This window comes from Heptranchias perlo, chromosome 1, assembly GCF_035084215.1.
Source record: "Heptranchias perlo isolate sHepPer1 chromosome 1, sHepPer1.hap1, whole genome shotgun sequence".
NCBI lineage: Eukaryota > Metazoa > Chordata > Chondrichthyes > Hexanchiformes > Hexanchidae > Heptranchias > Heptranchias perlo.
The window spans coordinates 53,104,459-53,126,236 of NC_090325.1; positions in this window are offsets into that span (position 1 = coordinate 53,104,459).

Genomic DNA, 21,778 nt, shown 5'->3' on the forward strand with positions numbered 1-21,778 from the left:
ATTTATCACAAAGCAGTTTGCAAGTTTATTTGCTTCAACAACTATGGTAAAATGCGTATCTTGCACAACGCAGTCCGAAGTAGGATTTTGAAAGTTGCTAGGTTAAAAGCACAGTGGTTTGAACAGTGTAGTATTATTTTGTGTTAGCCAGATTAAGCGATTGTGAATCATTTATAACCTGCATATCTATGTAAGTATTGAATCTTCTAACAGTTAGACTTCGGCATTCACAAGAATTCGACTTGCCCATGTCGAGCTATTTTTTTTCATCGTCCATACATTGGTCGCTAATTTTTAATGTTATTAAAATATCATTTTCATCTACATAGAGCAGTGGAATTACACACGTGAGGAGTTCTGTTACCGGTCAGTTTTTTTTTTGATAATGTTAACGGTGTTGTAATCATTGATAAAACAGACATGGCACGCACTGTAAAAGAATATCAGGTAGTACAAAGTTAATATGCAATCTGAAAGATCATACCGAGTGATTTATAACAAGAGAACCAAGTCTAGCATCACGGTCTCATCCAGCAACAGCCTGAGCAAACACGCAAGACCTCGCTTGTGTCTGAATGTAATCGCAGTGACGGACTTATATGAACAGGATTTTGCCTCTAAACTATTGCAAACCGCGTTGCTGTTTATTTTTTTAGAGTATCGTGATTTATTCACAGTCTATTTAGGGACTGGTCACCACAAGCTCCAATGCGGGATATTTGGAAATAATTGCAGCCTTTCCTGTTTCCTTTCGGATTGTTTTTCTCTTTTTCAAACCTATTCTGCCATCTGCTGGCCAGTAACAAGTATATTTCTTCAAGATTAACATAGCGACCAAGTTTATTAAACGTTTACTTCTGATCGTGCCAAGCAGAATAAACAAAGTGTAGTGCGTTTGATTATTTATTCGGATCTCGGTAATGACTTAAGTGAAATACTTTTTTTTATGTTGTCCCCATTTTTCTCACTGAATCAAATACTGAAGTATTTATTTAATTAGAATGATATTGTCTTTGAAAAATACCTTCAGTTGTCCTAAACCACATTTTACAGCAGTAGTGCCCCCTTACGGTTAATGGGAATTACAAGTTACCCGAAATAAAAATAATTTTATCCCGTACAAGTGTCCACATCTTAAATGTTTCAATTTAAATCCCTGTATTCTGATTACTAGGTATCGTGGGGTTGAATTTCCGCTAGATCGTGCTGGTTTTATCAGCGAAATCTGGCCGAATCAGCACAGAAGATCAAGGAATTTCAATGTACGTCCAGCGTAATTCGAGTTTCCGCGACCTTTTGTGCTAGGTCAAAAATTATTGCGCTGAATAATTGACCTCGCCCACAAAACTGGTCATTGTCCCTTAACCTCATAATGAGGATGGCGAGTTTCCGCTGATTGCGCCTGTCTGTGGCCATTCGAGGAGGGTCTTCAAATTGAGCTCATTTTTATAGGCGCACTGACCCTAGTAGGCACGTTTTAAAAGTTTTTATACATAAAACAGTATTTAATTTACTAATAAACTGACTGGGTATACACAAATGAAAGTAGTAATTGGCTCAGTATAGATTTTTAAGTCATTTTCAGTGATTTAAAATCAGGTTACTCAGGTGGAGGATTAGACACTCTTATTAGAAGTGCTTATTGTTTGTGATAAACCCATTTTCAGCTGTATTAATAAAACTTCATCAGGTTACCACTCTTAAATAAATCAATAAATATTTTTTATTACAAAAAATAACTGTTGAATTGCGCTAATTCATGAAAGATTTAATGTTTGTGATTATGTTTATGCATTTTAGCAGTAACTCAAATTGTAACCCAGCTGGCGCAATTTTCACGCGCAATTTGCTCCCAATTGCAGATTGCACCCAAATTGGAAACTTTAACCTCCCCCACCGTGTTTTGCTGCAATAATGCGTCACTATCAAAAAAATATATACTGTATAAGGAGTGATTCATATATTTATACTGTATATAGAGTGATTTATATATATACTGTATATAGAGAGTGATTCACATATATATACTGCATATAGAGAGAGTGATTCATATATATATACTGTATATAGATGGAGTGATTCATATATATACCGTATATAGAATGATTTATATATATATATACTGTATATAGAGAGTGATTCATATACATATATATATACCATATATAGAGAGTGATTCGTATATATATTGTATATAGGGAGAATGATTCATATATATACATACTGTATATAAAGAGAGTAATTCTTGCAGAAATAGTTGGCCTAGACATTTGGATCAGAATTGTTATAACTTGTATTTATATTGAATCGACAACTTGTATCAACCCAACCAATCAATAATGTTTGATATAACTGCAAAACTGGGGTATTTTGAAAGACACTAAGGACAATTGTCAGGATATGTGATAACAATATTAGCCTAGAAAATCCTGTACCAATACGTAATGTGTTGGTATGGTATTGCTCTGTCCCTTATTCTAACAAGCGTTAACCCCTTTATTGGAAGACAGGGGCTACCTTTTGGGACGGGAGAGGGATTTCGAAGGTGGGTTGTTTTAGGCAACTCTTGCTCAGAGTACAAACGAGCTGCAGAATGACACTGACCAAAGACTACCAACAGGTTGCTTGTCTGTCCGCTTTCTTGGCGAATGGTGTGCGGTTGAGTAATAAATGATAAAATGAAACAAAATAAAAGAAACCCAGAATTGGAGGAAAAAAACAGAGGATAGCTTAGGATAAGAGAATAACTTACATTTACAGGGTGCCTTTTGTGTCCTCAGAATATTCCAAAGCACTTCACAGCCAATTATTTACTTTTGAAGTGTATTCACTGTTGTTATGTAGACAAACACAGCAGTCAATATGCACACAAGGTCCCACAAACAGAAATGAGATAAATGACTAGTTAATTTATTTTTCTGGTGTTAGTTGAGGCATAAGTGTTAGCCAGAGTACTGGGAGAATTCCCTTGAGCTTCTTCAAATAGTTCCATGGGATCTTTTACATCCACCTGAACAGGCAGGTGGGGCCTTAGTTTAATATTTTATCCAGAAGCCAGCACCTCTGACTATGCAACACTTCCTCAGTATTATACTGAACTCGACAGTTCAGTATAATACTGGTTGTTGTTACTTCTGTAAAATCGTCCTGCTCCTCGCTCCATGTTCTGCCTCAGCCTGGACTCCTGAACTTACACCTGAACCTCCATGCCTCAGCTTGGGAGCATTGCTCTGTGAGACGTACTAGTCATACATATGTGGATGTATGTGTATATGTTTATATTACATTATCAAACAGGAAAAAACAATTCCTATAACTGCTAAGCATTTTGTGTTATCCAATTATTTGTGCCTTCTGTTTGGAACTAAATAGATTACAAATATAATAGTAAAAAAAATCATCTCTTAATATTAGTTATATTGAATGTAATTTTTTGTTAAATAAGATTTTCTGATTTTATTTATCAGTTGTTGGAATATGTTTTCTTTAATTAACAAAATAAAGGACTGAGCAGTTAGAATCTAATTGCTTTACCTCATGAATTAGTTTCCAGCTTAGAATTATGGGCTAACTGTATGGAGCCGACGTGAAATGAACTTGGGTTACGTCAGCTTAGTTCTTAGTGGATGTGTGTCCATTCTGCAAAACTCTCCATAATTTAGCGCAACTGGTAGTTTCATTTGGAGAGGTTGCAAGATTGGCTCAAGCAGGAAATTGAAATCTGCATGAGGCAGATTGTTGTGACAGACTGGAAGAATATTTGCTTCACATCTCGCTTGTGCTATGCCTGACCTGGGTTTGCTTGATGCAAAATGGAAAGGAATTCTAATTCCTCAAAGTGACACCCCCCCCCCTTTAGTGAGAGATCACTAAAAATAATAATAATTGGTAATATTCATTTGTTTCATTTAACAGCTAAAATTCTCGGGAAAGTTATACAGCATGTTTAGAGAGGACAAGCAATGGTCATGTTAATAGTTTCCTCTCCAGCATGAATTTCGTGAAGGAGAATGGATAGAATTTCCTTTGTGATAAAAATGTGTTATTACAATCTAGATTCTCTCTTATTGGGCTCGATTTTCGCGTCGGGTTACCTGCGGGTTTCCAGCGGGGGGGCCCCGAAAATCCCGATATCCGGTCACATGACCGGATCGCGCCGAAATCCCGCCCACTTCCGGGTACCGCGCTGACGTGCGGGGCTGCGCACGCAAGCCCCGCTGGTGGGAGTCCCGCAGGCAATTAAAGCCAGTGGGGTTCCACTTGAGAGTACTTACCTTGCCTGTTGAGGTCAGTTAATGAGCTGAAGCAGCTGTCAAAAGAGGAAGTGTGGGATTTTGGGTTCAAGGCAGTGAGTTTCCCACACTGGGGGAAACAGTCTCTCTCCAACCAGGCGTGTTGCAGCCAGCAGCCTGTGGCAGGTGCCAAGGTGCACTCCACGGGGGAGAGCCCTCACCCACGCAGGAGGCCACTGCGTCACATAAGGCAACCTCTGCCCTCCACCACCCCCCGCCAAGCCAGAGGACAGACCGACACGAAACCGCAGCCCTAGTGCGAGGAACCACCCACCTACCCTGCACAACCCCTCAGACCAACACCTGCCAGATGGGTGGTGCATGGACACCCTCGGAGGACGAAGAGCATGACCAGCCCCAGCAGCCTCGCAGTCCACGCCGTCCGCCGCAGAGACGTGGAGCCCCCCAACACGGTGTTGTTGCACGCCCACCTGCACAGCAGGAGGGAGGGCTACTGCAGGGAGAGACGCATCGCAGAGGGCACTACCCTCGCCGCAGGGTCCACAGACTGAGGCGCAGCTCCCCGGACCTCTCCGAGCAGCAGTGCACAGGGAGGCGCAGATTCGCTCGACATGTAGTCGTGGAGATCTGCAGGCTCTTTCATGCCGAGCTGCTCCTGGCTGGCCCCAGCACCAACTGCTTACCTGTCGCTGTCAAAGTCACCACTGCCCTCCACAACTTCTCCTCCGCATCCTTCCAGGGTGCAGCCGGCTACACCGCCGATGTCTCTCAGTCGTCTGCGCGGAAGAGCCCTGCAAATACACCTGCACCTACTCTGCAGTAACACGATGGGTGGCATCAGTGGTGGGTCCTCATAGTGATACCCAGGAGCGGGCATTATTGGACACAACGGACAGGATTCGCGGAGACATGGCAGTGGTGGTGTCAATATAATGTGTGCTGTTTGTTGCTCTGAAATTCAATATAGGTAACACCCAGGACAAACCCTCAGGCACCCTTGTGCACCCCCTTCATGCTCACGACACGTTTGCCTTACGCTGCCTACTGCACATATGTGATGCATGCCCTGTGGCTGCAGCACAGGTGGTGGCAGGTTGAGTGAGGCTGGCCGTGAGGGAGATGCACGAGAGGTTGAGTATGGGATGTAGCAATGAGTTTGTATGAGGATTGGGTCGCGTGTTAGTGGCAGGATGAGTACTGGCGAGGTGAGTAGGTGGAGTTAAGATGAGGATGGGGTTTGAGTGGGTATGAAGGGTGATGTGACAGAGTAGTGCTGGCGGTGCCGAAGGAGATGTGGGGTGGGGGCAGTGTTGTGGCAGACGGAGTGTAGGGGAAAGACTTCGTGTTCTCACTGTGGCTGACCTACTGCGGTCATTGGAGCGCCTCCTGCACTGTATGCAGGTGGGCGATATGTTGGTGGCGCAGGTGACCCCCTCTGCCACCTCGAGCCAGGCCTTCTTGGTGGCAGAGGCAGGCCACTTCCTCCCGCCCGCCGGGGGGAAGATCTCTGTCCTCTCCCTCCTCCTCACCCCATCTGATGATACCTGGGGTGAGGCATCATTAAACTGGGAGCAGCCTTCCCCCTGGGCTGCTCCAGGCTGCAATTTGTCCCATTGGTTGCAGCATCTGTCAGTGGAGGACTGCCCCTTTAACTAGAGAGCCTCCAGCTGACAGATCGTAATGCGCATGCGCAGCCCGCCCGACGCGCAGACCAGCGCCGTGGACCCCGGAGGAGCAGGTAATTGATTCCTATTAGTGTGTTGCCTGCTACGATCGCGTGGGCAACCCACTAATTTCGCCGAGCGTGTTGACCACGCTCCCGGAGGACCACCCGCTGGGAACCCGCAGGCCTGCTAAATTCGAGCCCATTGTCTCTTCCCTATCCTCTGTTTATAACCAGGATATATCTAACCTAATCTTTGCCATGCCTATGTAACCTGAATTTCCTCTGTATCGATTTGTGTGCTCATTTTGACTGCTGCTTTGGACCCAAGCCGATTATTTCTATCTCCCTTTTTCATTCTCTTCTCTTTACCCTTCTTGGATCGTACTCCTGCCCATCTTGTTACCCAGTCATTCCTTCTTTTATTCCTTTTTTTTGGGTACTTTGCACCCCCAAATCCCTATCCCAAGCCTTCACTATTCCTCTACCTTGCTACATCCCTGCTGCCATCTCAGGCTTGACCACGGCATCCTTCTCCAATGCCTCTCCTCCTTTGTCCAGCTGAGTGGGACTGCCCTCACCTGGTTCCACTTTTACCTATCCAAGCACAGCCAGAGAATCTACTACAATGGCTTCCCTTTCCACCCCTGCACCGTTACCGATGGAGTCCCCCAAGGATCTATCCTTGGTCCCCTTCTATTTCTCATGTACATGCTGCCCCTCAGCCTCTGAAGACATGGGTCTAGAAATTCTATCGCACCTGTTGCAAGTGACTCAGGCAACACGTAATATTCATGCTGCCTGATCATTACCGTCATGCAGGAATGCGCCTTGGGACCTTTTCCTGTGTTAAACGCGCTATATAAATGTGTTGTCGTAGTTGTTGTTGTTGACGTTGACGACAACATGCTACAATGCCAGAAGAAATTCAATGATCTAACTAGAGTTATTAAGGTAAAAATACTGTTCTCTTACCCTGTGGTCACAGCTGCACCACTTACAGCCTCATTAATCACAACACTCACAGCACTCACAAGACTGCCTCCCCACTTCCCATCACTCTCTTACAATCACTACACCACAATTCACTACAGCTTCTGCTCCTCATACTCACACATTCACCACTATTTCAATCCTCATTTACCAACAATTCACATCTCAAACACTGACTAATAGCTAGTCTACCACGGTAGCCACAGTCTCGGAACACCTCACAAGACTCTCACTAACACACTCCCTTCTTTCTTGCAGGAGAAGGTTGCACACAACTTCAGACATCAGGCTGGCACAGGAGGAGGAAGAATACATCTGCACACCCTCTTCCCCCTCGAAGAAAGTGTGCTTGCCATCATGCAGGGGCAGAGTCAGGATCATGGTGACTGGCAACGCTGGAGGAGATATCGCGCAGGGTTTCTTCTTACCTTTGTCCCTCCTGAATTTTCTTTCACCCCATACACTCTGCAAGACAAGCTGCAGGTACTTTCATCACCCACTTCTTTCTTTCTGCTCTCCCTTCACACCACAAGCTAATCCTTGTCCCTCTCGTTCATTTCAGCTGCAAATGTGGAAGCCCCTGTGCCAGTGAAAGAAGATGAACCCAGCCTTCAGGAAGATGCACCATCACTCGATCTGATTCTCGCAAATACCAGCTCAGAAAGTGGCACCCCGGGGATGTTAGAGGGCAAGTTAGAGAAGGGATCTACATACTCACTGGGCACAAGTGGGCAGGAGATAGAGCAGGGGGATAGGAAGCCACAGGTTGCATATTAGTTCTGTTGTAGAGGACTCAGATGCTGAATTCGAGGGCCCAGACTACTGTAGAAGGCTGATGGGCATCTACCAGGAAATGCTAGATGCACTGAGCAGCCGGCCAGAGAGCTTGCGCACAATGTCGTGGAGCATGGAGGAGTCCAGCTCCAACTTGTCTCAAGGTTTTGCACAAAGCATGTAGATCATTCTGTTCAACATAGACCAATAACAACGCAATGGCACCTACCATGATGGAACCTCTGCTGATAGCTCGGACAGCTTCCATGGCAGCACAGTCTGCTATCGCCACATACATGGCTGCTATCTTGGCTCTGGGGGCCAATGTCGACAGGGCCCTCCAAAATGTTATAGCAGTATGAGTGCTGAGTTGCAGTCCCAGGCGAGTGGCCATGGAAAAGGTACCTGCTGTCCTCAAGGCGGTTCACAGGAGCGTTATCAAACAAAATTTGACACCGAGCCACATAAGGAGATATTAGGTCATGACCAAAAGCTTGGTCAAAGAGGTAGGTTTTAAGGAGTGTCTTAAAGGAGGAGAGAGAGGGGTAGAGAGGCGGAGAGGTTTAGGAAGGGAATTCCAGAGCTTGGGGCCTAGGCAGCTGAGGGCATGGTCGCCAGTGGTGGAGCGATGAAAATCGGGAATGTGCAAGAGGCCAGAATTGATGGAACGCAGAGATCTCGGAGGGTTGTAGGGAGGGGCGAGGCCATGGAGGGCTTTGAAAATGAGGATGATAATTTTAAAATCGAGACATTGCCGGACAGGGAGCCAATGTAAGTCAGTGAGCACAAGGATGATGGGTGAGTAGGACTTGGTGCGAGTTAGGATTCAGGCAGCAGAGTTTTGACTCTGCTCAAGTTTAAACTCAAGTTTAAGGAGGGTGCAAGGTGGGAGGCCAGCCAGGAGAGCATTGGAATAGTCGAGTCTAGAGGTAACAGGCATGGACGAGGGTTTCAGCAGCAGAACAACTGAGGCAGTGGGCAAAGGCTTTGGTCTTCCCAATATTTAGTTGGAGGAAATTTCTGCTCATCCAATTGGACAAGCATCTTCACAAATCAGATGCTATGGAGGGGTCGAGAGAGGTGGTGGTGAGGTAGAGCTGGGTGTCATCAATATACATGTGGAAGCTGATGTTGTGTTGATGCTAAGGGGCAGCATGTGAAGTGTTCCTCGATGAGTTGGTCTCTTGTGAGCTCTGGCAGGTAGGGTCACTGGTGGTTGCTGCCTCGCCTCCTACTCCTCCTTCTCCTCTTACTGCTCCTGCTCATCTTGATGCTGCTCCTCTTCCTCCTCCTCCTCCTCCTCCTCCTCTTCTCCCTGGCTCCTTCTCCTCTTCCTCCTCTTCTTCTCCTCTTCCTGCTGCTCCTCTTCATGCTCCTCCTCCTCCTCCTCTTCCTCCTTCTCTTCCTGCTCTTGCTCCTCTTCCTCCTCCTCCTTCTCTTCTTCCTGCTGCTGCTCCTCTTCCTGCTCCTCCTCCTCTTCCTCCCCTTCTTCCTGCTCCTGCTTTTCTTCCTGCTCCTGCTCCTTTTCCTTCTCCTCCTCCTCTTCCTGCTCCTGCTCCTCTTCCTGCTCCTCCTCCTCCTCTTCCTCCTCTTCCTGCTTCTCCTCGTCCTCCTCCTTTTCTTCCTGCTGCTGCTCCTCTTCCTACTCCTCATCCTCCTCTTCCTCCCCTTCTTCCTCCTCTTGCTATTCTTCCTGCTCCTGCTCCTTTTCCTGCTCCTCCTCCTCTTCCTGCTCCTCTACCTGCTCCTGCTCGTCTTCCTGCTCCTGCTCCTCCTCCTCCTCCTTCTTCTCTTCCTGCTGTTCCCTCCTCCTCCTCTTCTTCCTGTTCCTCCTCCTCCTCCTCCTCTTCCTGCTCCTCTTCCTTCTCCTGCTCCTCCTCCTCCTCCTTCTCCTCTTCCTGCTGCTCCCTCCTCCTCCTCTTCTTCTTGTTCCTCCTCCTCCTCCTCCTCCTCTTCCTGCTCCTGCTCCTTTTCCTGTTCCTCCTGCTCTTCCTGCTCTTCCTCCACCTCCTCTTCTTCCTCTTCTTCCTCCTCCTCCTTTTCCTCCTTTTCCTGCTCCTGCACCTCTTCCTGCTCCTCCTCCTCCTCTTCCTCCTCTTCCTGCTCCTACACCTTTTCCTGCTTCTCCTCCTCTTCCTGCTCTTCCTCCTCCTCTTCCTGCTCCTCCTCCTCTTCCTGTTCCTGCTCCTCTTCCCGCTCCTCTTCTTGCTCCTCTTTCTCTTCCTGCTCCTGCTCCTTTTCCTGCTCCTCTTCCTGCTCTTCTTCCTGCTCCTGCTCCTCTTCTTGCTCCTCCTCATCCTCCTCTTCCTGCTTTTCCTCCTGCTCCTGCTCCTGCTTCTCCTCCTGCACTTGTTGCTGCCCAGGTGGTGGTAAAGACTCATCCCTCGTGATGGCGAAGTTTTGGAGCACGCAGCAGACAATGACAAAACTGGATACCCGCTCAGGGGTGTACTGCAAAGGTCCTCTGGAATAGTCCAGGCAGCAGAAGCGTTGTAAGTCGATTGTTTGCTCGATAATGGTTCTTCTGGCAGCATAGCTCTTGTTGTGGGCCTGCTCTGCCATAGTAGCCATAGTAGAGTTATCATAAGACACTCCATCATGGTGGGTTCCACTGTGGCGCTGATGAGGCTGAAAACTCCATGTCGGACAGAATGGTCTCCATGTTCTGTGCAGAGCCTTAAGAGAAGTTCGAGCTGGACTCCTCCATGCTACGCAATGTTGCATGCAAGCTCTCTGGCAGGCTGTTCAGTGCACGAAGCATTTACCGATGTATATCCATGAGTCTTCTTCGGTAGGCTGGGCCCTCAAAGTCAGCATCTGAGTCCTCTGCAGCAGAATTAGTTTGCGACCTCACTTTCCGGCAAGCTGGCACCTGTGGCGTCCTATTCCCCTGCCCTTGCTCTCGCACATTGTGCCCGGTGAGTCACGACATGCAGCTCCCTCCTCTAACCTAGACTCTAAAGTCCGCATGGTGTCACTATCTGAGCTGGTGCTTGCGACAGTCAGATCAAGTGGTGGTGCATCTTCAGGAACACTGTGCTCCTCTTGCTGCACTGGCTGTGGGCTTTGGCATTCTCAGCAGCTGAAATGACAGAATGAGACAAGGTTGTGGTACGAAGGAGAGCAGAGAGAAAGAAATGGGTGTTGAAATCATCGGCAGCTTGTCGTGCAGAGTGTGTGGGGTGAGGGAGAAGTCAGGAGAGGGAAAGAGGTTTAGGTATAAAGAAACCCTGTGCAGCCTTTCCTCCAGCGTCACCAGTGCCCACAGCCTCCACTCTGCCATTCCCATGATTGCCAGGATGGTTTCCTCAAGGGGGGAAGAGGGTGTGCAGACGGGCTCTTTCTCCTCCGGTGGCAGCCTATTGTCTGCTGTTGTGTGCGACATTCTCCCGCAAAACAAACGGAAGTGTGTTAGTGAGAGTCTTGTGAGGAGTTTGGAGAATGTAGCAGTCATGGTGGAATAGCTGACAGTTTGTGTGTGAGATGTGAGTGATGGGTAATTGAGGGTTGTAATAGTGGTAAGTGTGTGAGCATGAGGAGAAGGATGTCTAGTGAAGTGTGGTGCAGTGATTGCAGGACAGTGCAGGGTAGTGGGGAGGGCGGTGTCGAGAGTGCTATGAGTGTTGTAATCAATGAGGCTGTGAGTAGTGCAACTCTGATGAGAAAGTATTTTAGCAGTCTTCTTACCTTAACAACTCTTGTTAGATTATTGTTCTTGGGGCAATGCTCCTGGCGTTGACATCCTCAGTGATCTCTTCCCACTGCCTATTGAGCAGCTACCTGGAGGGCTTCCTGCTTCTGCTCTACAACCTGAACCAAGGGTCTCCAGTGCAGCATTAGAGACTCTAGAACCTGCTTGCTCCTTCCGTCAGCCATTTCTTCCAGAGCTTGTTGCACAGTTTTTGCAACCAGAACGTACCTCTCCCTTAAGATGGGCTGGCAATCTTTAAGTAGTGTCCTAGACTCCCGATATTGGACCCCACGATAGGCGTGCAGCCACTGAATAGTATGGGAAGCACTGGCTGCTTGCACGAATCATTCTAATCAGCAGGCAATACGGATATTGGGTGCTGCCTGCATTGGTAGTTACTGGTGCGGGTAGTCTCGTGGCAGCATGACTCTCGTAGGCCTGCTCAGCAGCTGAAACAAAAGAAAGGGTTAGGTTGTGTTGTGAGGGAGAACAGAGAGAAAGAAAGATGAGGGTAGTCCGCGCCCCGCCCCCGCCCTGAAAATTCTTGCTCCTCCTGACCCCACCAAGAAAGATTAGATATTCCTTGGGCTGTGTTGTGAGTGGCCTCCAGTGGTCCCTTTTAGCTGCTCATCGCCTAGTGCAAATGGGAATAGCGTGCACGGTGCATGCTTTGTACCTTGAAATTTCAATTGGAGACCTATGTACGTTATAGAACTCCGATTTGCATAACTTAGTGAGGCTCCCGCTTGATTCAGGCGGATGCCTGGGCCACCCTTGTACAGGTCCTGGGCAAAGTGGTGACGAGTGGGATTGGAGCAGCAAGTGCAGCATTTAGATTTTAGTGCTCGTACCACCCGATTCTTGCCAAGTGGACCATGTTAAAATCAGGCCTAGAACCTCTGACAGTGCAGCACTCCCTCAGTACTGCACTGAAGCATCAGCCCAGGTTATGGAGGGAGGGTTGAACCCACAATCATCTGAGTCAGAGGCGAGAATGCTACGACTGCTCCAAGGCTGAAAAGACCAAGTTTAAAAAGGGAAATGAGTACCACCAGCTTCTTAACACCTCACACAGGACCATGGGATACGTTGCAGATTGCTTAAATTGGACCTTTAAAAAGGACCTTACAAGGCAAAGAGTACACCTTAGTGGTGGTAGATTGCTTTTCCAAATGGGTAGAAGACTTTCCAGTTAATAAGGCTAAAGCCATTCAAACAGCTAAAGTACTCACTAAGCACGTATTCACCCGATGGGGTCTGCCCAACATAATTGAAACTGATCGAGGCACTCACTTCACTGGACAGGTGATGAGAGAGACCTGCAGAATTTTGGGCACAAATACCAAATTTCACATCCCGTATAATCCCCAGGCTTCAGGGTATGTGAAGCGAATGAATCGCATAATTAAAAACCGATTGCTAAAGGCTCTATCTGAATCAGGCGCACAATGGGATACCCATTAGCCAATGATTCTTAAGACAATCCGAGGTCCCCAGGGAAAAGTACCGGGTACAGTCCATATTAGATAATGACTGGCCGCAAAATGCGCCTGCCAGAAGTATGGACGGCGGACCATATGTCCCAGCCTCAATTAGACGGGGTGGAAATGGACATTAGAATGCAAAAACTGCAGAAGCAATTGGGCCAAACAATTGGCCCGGAACTTAGGGCTTGCCCGGGGTCAGGTCCCTCCTCACATCCAGAACCCAACACTATGGGAGTCAACTTAGGAGGCCAGGTGATGATCCGCATCTACCTGTCTCAAGGCCATTGGCAACCCAAATTTGAAGGCCCCTATCCCGTAGTAGATGAAGTCAGCCCCAGTGTATATGAAATGCACTGTCAAGGCCAAAACCGGAAAGCAGGAGACTGGTGGGTCCACATCCATCAACTAAAATCTTACAAGGTTCAGAACTAAAAGGTCAGATAGATAGCACACGCACCATGATATTGGAAACTGCAGACGAATGGTGGCTGCACCCTGAGCCTATGAACATAATAAACATTGCGGCTTCGAGCTTGACCCACGGCAACACCACAGTGGATTGCCTCCGGTGACTATGTCTGCATCGTGACACCCCCTCAACTGAAATCAAGAAGGAAAATAAAGAGGGTGTTAATCAGTCCCCGATTCAGTAAACAGTACAAGTAAATATGATCTACGCTGATACTAATATTTACTAATTGATCTAACCAGGTACGACAAACAACCCAAAGCGGCTGATACACCAACTGTGCAGAGAAATACCGCCACGAGAAGGATAGGAGTCCGAGGGATGATAATAGCAACAACAATGATTTTTCTGATAACAAACAGCTACGTGCAAACCGGCTGGGTCAATAAGGACGGAAGATACATTGGCCGTGGATACCTAGGCAGAGAATACCAATGTACGCTCTTGTTAAAAGGAGGCAATGCCTTTACTAACACCTCTGGCCCCGAATGATCATGGTTTTTATAAACTGTAACCAATGGCAGGTAGTCCTGCAACTCTACTTGCAACATATCAATGACTAGGCCCAGTTATGAAATGCCGGAAAGACAAGGGATATGCATTTTATGCAGCTGCTCTTTTGTATGTTCGGCTGTAACATCATTGGACACAGCGGCCGAGGTACAGCCACCACCCATATTCTGGAAAAGGGGACAGGGAGGGTCCAACTGGACTGGGATAGGAAACAACATGATCCCAGCTCAGGAAGGACACAAACTATGTTGGCTCAGTTCTGGTCAACTAAAAAGGGCACATATACCCGTCGATGTAATAGCGAAAGGCCAAGTGTAACCCCCTTTACCGGGTCGTGCTATGATATGTGGAGCATAAAGCTAAATGCTATACAGTTATCAATATGAAAGTACAAGGTACCAAGGATGATGACCCAGAATCACACCTGCCCCACTAATGGACTAAAAGCTTGAGACACGGGACAATATCTATTTAATGATGTGCGATATGAAATATTTCCGGTGATGTTTAACTTTAATAATGTGCCTGTGCCAGAGATTCCGTGCAACCCGACATATGTAACCTTTTACAAACAGTTGATAGAGCGCATGCTCTAGAACTCCCTGGATCGAGTTCCAGCCCCCGCCCCCACCACAACAAATGAGGTTAACCAGTCTTCTGCTCTACCTCTCTCCTGACCCTGTAAAAGGCAGGGAGTGGCCGAATGGTTGGGTGCTGGAGCCATGGGGGGCACTGCTAGGTGGAATAGGATGGACATCACGTCCCTAGTGGAGAGTGATGAGAAACTGCAACGGCAGCTTAAAAGAACTTTGCTGAAGGTAAAACCAAATGCTAGATGACCAGGGAGGGGAGGTTAGACAGGTGTTGTTCTCAATGACTGACTTAATGTCAAATGACCAGGACAAAATTAACATAGTCATCAAAGAGGATGCCCAGGCTTCAAGTGACGCCTCAAAAGGAGTTGCTTGTAGCGTGTATGGGGAATTCGTTCTGTCCCAACTGGGACTGGATGATATCGAGAACAACAATATCCCCACCTTTGTGTCAGGAGAACAGCTCGCGAAATGGAAACTGATTGCTTCCACGCATCCCATCTGTGAACTAAGGAGGTTGGGCAGGGAATGGGCTACATCTCATCAGTGTCATGATAAGGCCAAGAGTCTGGTAGGAATGGTTATTGCACTACCAAACTTGGAGGCCCACCTATCCAAAAAGGTATGGGCAGTAGAATCAATTGTGGTATTTGAAGGGTTCTCAAAATTCCCACATTTTTCATATCATCAACAAGGATATGACTTTTGGACTTTTATTGCAGAGGACCCAACTGCTGGGTTAAATGTGGAACCCTGCAGACAGGAGGTTAGGCTCATAAGGGCCTGGGGCTTGACATGCCCGGGCTTGTTGGGTGCAGTGTGGATTGTTGCCTGAAACCAGACAACGAGAGTAGACAGAATACGCATTCATCCCTTTAAAACAATCAACCCAGAGAAAGACTTCATCTTACACGAAACTAAAGCCCATCAAAACCTTGCATAAATAATCACTACTAACTACTAAGGCAGGAAGGCAACAATGGAGAAATTATGCAAGCCCATCAAGACTTCACATATACAATGGCTTTCAGTTCAAGACTAGTTACGGGTGCAGGAAGGCAACGATAAACACTATGCAAGCCCATTAGAAATAATGAAACAACCGCCCCAAGGGCAGTGTCCTCGGCCCAACCATCTTCAGCTGCTTCATCAATGACCTTCCCTCCATCATAAGGTCAGAAATGGGGATGTTCGCTGATGACTGCACAGTGTTCAGTTCCATTCGCAACCCCTCAAATAATGAAGCAGTCCGAGCCCGCATGCAGCAAGACCTGGACAACATCCAGGCTTGGGCTCATAAGTGGCAAGTAACATTCGCGCCAGATAGGTGCCAGGCAATGACCATCTCCAACAAGAGAGAGTCTAACCACCTCCCCTTGACATTCAACAGCATTACCATCACCGAATCCCCCACCATCAACATCCTGGGGGTCACCAGAAACTTAACTGGACCAGCCATATAAATACTGTGGCTACGAGAGCAGGTCAGAGGCTGGGTATTCTGCGGTGAGTCACTCACCTCCTGACTCCCCAAAGCCTTTCCACCATCTACAAGGCACAAGTCAGGAGTGTGATGGAATACTCTCCACTTGCTTGGATGAGTGCAGCTCCAACAACACTCAAGAAGCTCGACACCATCCAAGATAAAGCAGCCCGCTTGATTGGCACCCCATCCACCACCCTAAACATTCACTCCCTTCACCACCGGCGCACTGTGGCTGCAATGTGTACCATCCACAGGATGCACTGCAGCAACTCGCCAAGGCTTCTTCGACAGCACCTCCCAAACCCGCGACCTCTACCATCTAGAAGGACAAGAGCAGCAGGCACATGGGAACAACACCACCTGCACGTTCCCCTCCAAGTCACACACCATCCCGACTTGGAAATATATCGCCGTTCCTTCATTGTCGCTGGGTCAAAATCCTGGAACTCCCTTCCTAACAGCACTGTGGGAGAACCGTCACCACACGGACTGCAGCGGTTCAAGAAGGCGGCTCACCACCACCTTTTCGAGGGCAATTAGGGATGGGCAATAAATGCTGGCCTTGCCAGCGCCGCCCACATCCCGTGAACGAATAAAAAAAAAACAGTTAAGGCGAAAACCATAATCACCTGAAGAAGCCCACCTAAATCAGACAAAGATTTGGCGCTCAGATAAGAAATTCGAAAAACAGTATAACTGGGCCACCAGTTACGAAGGGGGCAGGTTGTAAGCAGGGTTGTAAGCAGGTTGAAGCAGAGTTTAAGCAGGGAGAGGTAGCTGAGCCAAGCGGAGGAAGGAGATCCGGAGGTTCGCAGGCCCGCAGGCAACATCATGGCAAGGGGCACGGTGTGGCAGGCTCAACCGAAGACAATAAGGCCGCAACCGAAGACAATAAGTCCGCAACCGCAGCCCTCCACGAAGATCGACCACCTACAACCCGCCTTACTGCATCAGCGGACTCCAACCAACTGAAGAACCTTCGCAGATTCCATAAACCAGGACCACGTGGGGATGGCAGGCCCCAAAGGACACAAAGAGCGCACCCCAAAACTGCAACCGGCTTACCTGGCTGGATTTCGAACTGTCAAGGAACCCTGGTTGGTGAGCATGATCCCTGACCTCTCCTAGTTCAATTTAGTTAGGTTTTGGGGGTGGGACAAGGGTAAGGGGATTAGTGGCGTGATTTTCCCTCGTTATGCCGTGTGTTCCCCATTCTTAACTAAGTGTACTTTTGTAGGTCTGTATAATCTCAGTGTAATCCTAATGTCATAAGTTCATTTGTGACTTCAATAAACCCAGTTTTTCTTGCACCAAAACTAGTTGTCTGCTGCACTTTTTGTCACAACCCCCAAATAAGTCCAAGGTCTAGACCCAAGGGAGTGGGAGCGATTCGGACCGCTCAGAAGTCAGAGGTGAAACTGACACACACCACCACCCCCTACATATTGGAAGGGCAAATTCTTAAGGAGTATCACCCCTTCCCACCGTAAGCGAAACATGGACAGTGCCAGACATGGCAGGATGTTCCTTGATCAAAGACACATGGTTGTGTCGATATTATCTAATAGAAACATCCTATCTAATAAACCACATGTGGATTTGCGTGGAATAAAGAAACCCCCAATTGTACCATGTCTGTAACAAGTTGGCACCTGAGACAAACTAAACATACTATGTCAGGTAGGGACACTATTGTGTCGTTACAACTGCGACCTCTTTTGAGTATGGATCCCTCAGATGCCCTGTCATCCACTCCTCTTTGTTTTGAACCAAGGTAGACCATGAGGTCCCAATACCAGTGACCAAGCATGGTTTTACTAAATTCACAATGGACGTTGGCACGCTCTCAGCAACTGACAAATTGTTGATTTGATATGGATATCCGATTTCCCCCCGACACTTAAAATAAAGGAGATTATAGAATGAACCGAGATCTCAGTAAATCATCTGTACCAGTTACATCAGGAATATCAGGAGCTGGCAAAAGAAATTGAGGGGCCAGGAAGGAAATCATGGTGGGAACATGTAAATAATATATCGATATACCCCTGGGTATGAATTGGTGCACAACTGTTAGTTATTTTACAATGTTGCGTATTGTTGCTGGTGATTTATCATATGTGTGTTGCTTAAACAAACCCATACCAAATTGAAGAGGAAAACAGCCAGCCAAGTTAAAGAGCTGTCTCAAGTTTGGAGTACAGGGAACTAAAAGAATGAGTAAATAAAAGAAAAGGGAGCTATTGAAGCAATATGTATATGTTATGTATGTTTATGTAAATATAATGTCAATAAAATGTAAATTCAAGATGATCCTAGGCAAAACCAACAAGAAAGTTAAGGGGTAAGGTGAAAATTAAACCAGAGTGGTTTCACTCAGGTTCAAAAGGAGGGAGAAATAAGAAAATGGTTTAAACAAGCATGGTCAAGTATCCCATCTCGCATAGCTCCAAGCATTTTAGCAAGAGGGTGGATGTTGGAGGGGGCAGAGTCGTGTCTCTGTGTGTGAACAAAGACAGTTTGTAAAAGAAAGAGAATGATGAGACTTCAGAACTATAAAACACCCAAAGGTCAAGAGATGGCCCATATCTAGATAAGGGATGTGGTTGCTAAGAGACCGACATTGGTGGTGCTATGCAAGGCCGTAAGTAGGCTGGTACCCAGATAAGGGGATCCTACGTATCCCTGAGAGGGACAAACTGTTTATACAGCCAAGATAAGGATGAGGTAGTAACGCTGCATGATACAATTGATCCCGAGTTGTTTAACACAGAGTCAGCATGTGGGTGTGATGACTTACGACTAGATGATAAGACCAGAGATGCTTACATGCAGAACAAAACAGCTGAATAGTATAAAGATAAGGCATGCTCCCTCCCAAGAGTTAGAGCTCTCAGGACAGTCGGAAGTCCATAGCCTAGAAGGCAGCCTATGGACATCAAGTCTGATCACCTTGAGTCTGTGGGGAACCAAGTTGTATTAATTGCTTGCCATTTAATGTAATGCTGAAGAAGGTTGTATTATAACACTGTTGTGAGTCAATATATTAAAGCTTGTTGTTTAATAACCACTCATCCCCAAATCACGTGGAAGTTATTGTTGAAGGATTGATAACCCTTTTGTTGCGATAGTAAACGAAAAATCCGCTTACAACCCTGGAACAACTATTGAGTGCACATAACAGAATTTCTGCAATACAGGAGCATTATTTTGAAAAGATACAAGTTGGATTCCTGCTCCTCCTGAGCCCCAAAATAATTCTGGACTTATCCTTTGGCACTTTCTTCATTTCACCGCTGCGTGGACTATGCATGGCGCATGTTCCGCCCAGTTGCCCCTCGCAATTACCTCGGGGACTTACATACATTATAGGACCCTGATATGCACATTATACTGAGGCTCCTGCCTGATTCAGGTGGGTACCTGGGCTGCCCAGCAGCAGGCGGGATCTGAGCAGGATTGAGGCAGTAAGTGCAGCACAGCCATTTTAGGGCAGCTACCACCCCATTTTCTCCAACTGGGCCATTAAAATCGACCCTTTCGTTTGTTCAGTCTCTCATAACTAATGCTTCTGATCTACGGTGTCATAGAATCATAGAATCTTACAGCACAGAAGGAGCCCATGTGGCCTATCATGCCTCTGTGGGCTCTTTGAAAGAGCTGTCCAATTAGACCCATTCCCCTGCTCTTCCCCCGTAGCCCTGTAAATTTTCCCCCTTCAAGTATTTATCCAATTCTCTTTTGAAAGTTACTATCTGCTTCCACCTCCCTTTCAGGCAGTGTATTCCAGATCATAACAGGTCATCTTGGAGAATTGCTTCTGTACACGCTCCATCACCTTGCCACCCTTCCTTAAAGTAGGGCACCCAAAACTGGACACAATGGGGTAGAAATTCCTTTGCTTTTTGCCGAGTTTTTGAGCGAAATCGGGGTTCCACTTACCAATTACTTGGTGGGACATCCTGAGCCGGAAGTGTGCACAAAAACCAATGGCTGCCTTATTGATTAAGATGGTCATTTGATGTCCATAGTAGCTGCCTGACATGAACGTTGGCCTCATTTAACTATGTACATAGGGGTTTTGTGCTTGTATTAGGACTCCTTAGGGAATTTGGTGCCTGGGAGCATTTATTCGCTCATTGTTTTGACCACTCAGAAGAATACTCAGAAAGCAGGCTGAAGCAACAATATTTGAAGCAACGTTATTTGGAGGGACCCCCCAGCTCCATTCAGGTAAGTCTATGGATAAATGGTGTTTGGCTGCTGGGGACTTTTGGAGCCATATTTTGGCTGAGTTTTGGCAGTTTTTGATACAACTGAGGTGTTGGAGAGCTGACATTTGGTTGCAGCTGCACTGTTTGACTTCATTGGCTGCAGCAGTACTGGAACAGATTGGTATGTTGCTTGGACTACCATTGAGGCTGCCACAACAGCAGCAACAGCATTAGCAGCAGTAAGCACCGCAGCACAGACCTGTGGAGGCTCAAAGAAGACAGCGAATGAGGCAAGGGCTAAGGAGGCGTCACAACGTGCAAATCATCCCAAACAGGATGTCTTACCTCAACATGACAGATGAGCAGTGTGTGAGGAGGCTGCACTTCCAAAGGAAGGCAGTCATTGACCTATGTCACCTACTGCAGCAGGAAATGGAGCCAAACACCAGGGCACACGCAGAACTGTATGTGGCTGTGAAGGTTATGGTGCCCCTCAACTCCTATGCCATAGGTCCATTCCAGGCTACAGCAGGTGACAGAAGCAACATCCATACGACCATGAAGCAGATGATGGATGCTCTCTTTGCAAGAAGACAGCAATACATCACCTTCCCAATGCAGGCTGCTGCTGATCAGGAGGAGCGAGCTCTCGGATTTGCTTGCATTGCTAGGTTTCCCAAGGTGCAAGGTCCCATTGACTATGCACACATTGCCCTGCATTCTATCCTTCCAGAGATGGCCCGAAGAGGGTGGGGTTCCACTCCGAGTGTTGAGCTGGTCTGTGACCACAGGCAGTGATTAATGCAGGCCTGTGCCCGGTTTCCTGGCAGTAGTCATGATGCCTTCATAGTGTGCCAGCCCTCAATCCTCTCTGTCTTCGACACAGATCAGCGGGTGTCAGCCTGGCTCCTTGGAGACAGAGGATATCCGCATTGCACCTGGCTTATGACTCCTGTCAGGAACCTTGGCACAGACGCTGAGCAGCGATACAACGAGAGCCATACGCAAACCAGGCCTCTAACTAAGCAAACCATAAGTGTCCTAAAGCAAACGTTTCGGTGCCTGGTCCAATCCGGAGGGGTCCTTCAGTTTTTTTTATTCATTCATGGGATGTGGGCATCGCTGGCAAGGCCAACATTTATTGCCCATCCCTAATTGCCCTTGAGAAGGTGGTGGTGAGCCGCCTTCTTGAACCACTGCAGCCCATGTGGTGAAGTTTCTCCCACAGTGCTGTTAGGGAGGGAGTTCCAGGATTTTGACCCAGCGACGATGAAGGAACGGCAACATATTTCCAAGTCGAGATGGTGAGTGACTTGGAGGGGAATGTGCAGATGGTGGTGTTCCCATGCGTCTGCAGCCCTTGTCCTTCTGGGTGGTAGAGGTCGTGGGTTTGGAAGGTGCTGTCGAAGAAGCCTTGGCGAGTTGCTGCAGTGCATCATCTAGCCATGGTGCGCTGCTGGTGAAGGGAATGAATGTTTAAGGTGGTGGATGCGGTGCCACTCAAGCGGGCTGCTTTGTCCTGGATGGTGTCAAGCTTCTTGAGTGTTGTTGGAGCTGCACTCATCGAGGCAAGTGGAGAGTATTCCATCACACTCCTGACTTGTACCTTGTAGTTGGTGGAAAGGCTTTGGGGAGTCAGGAG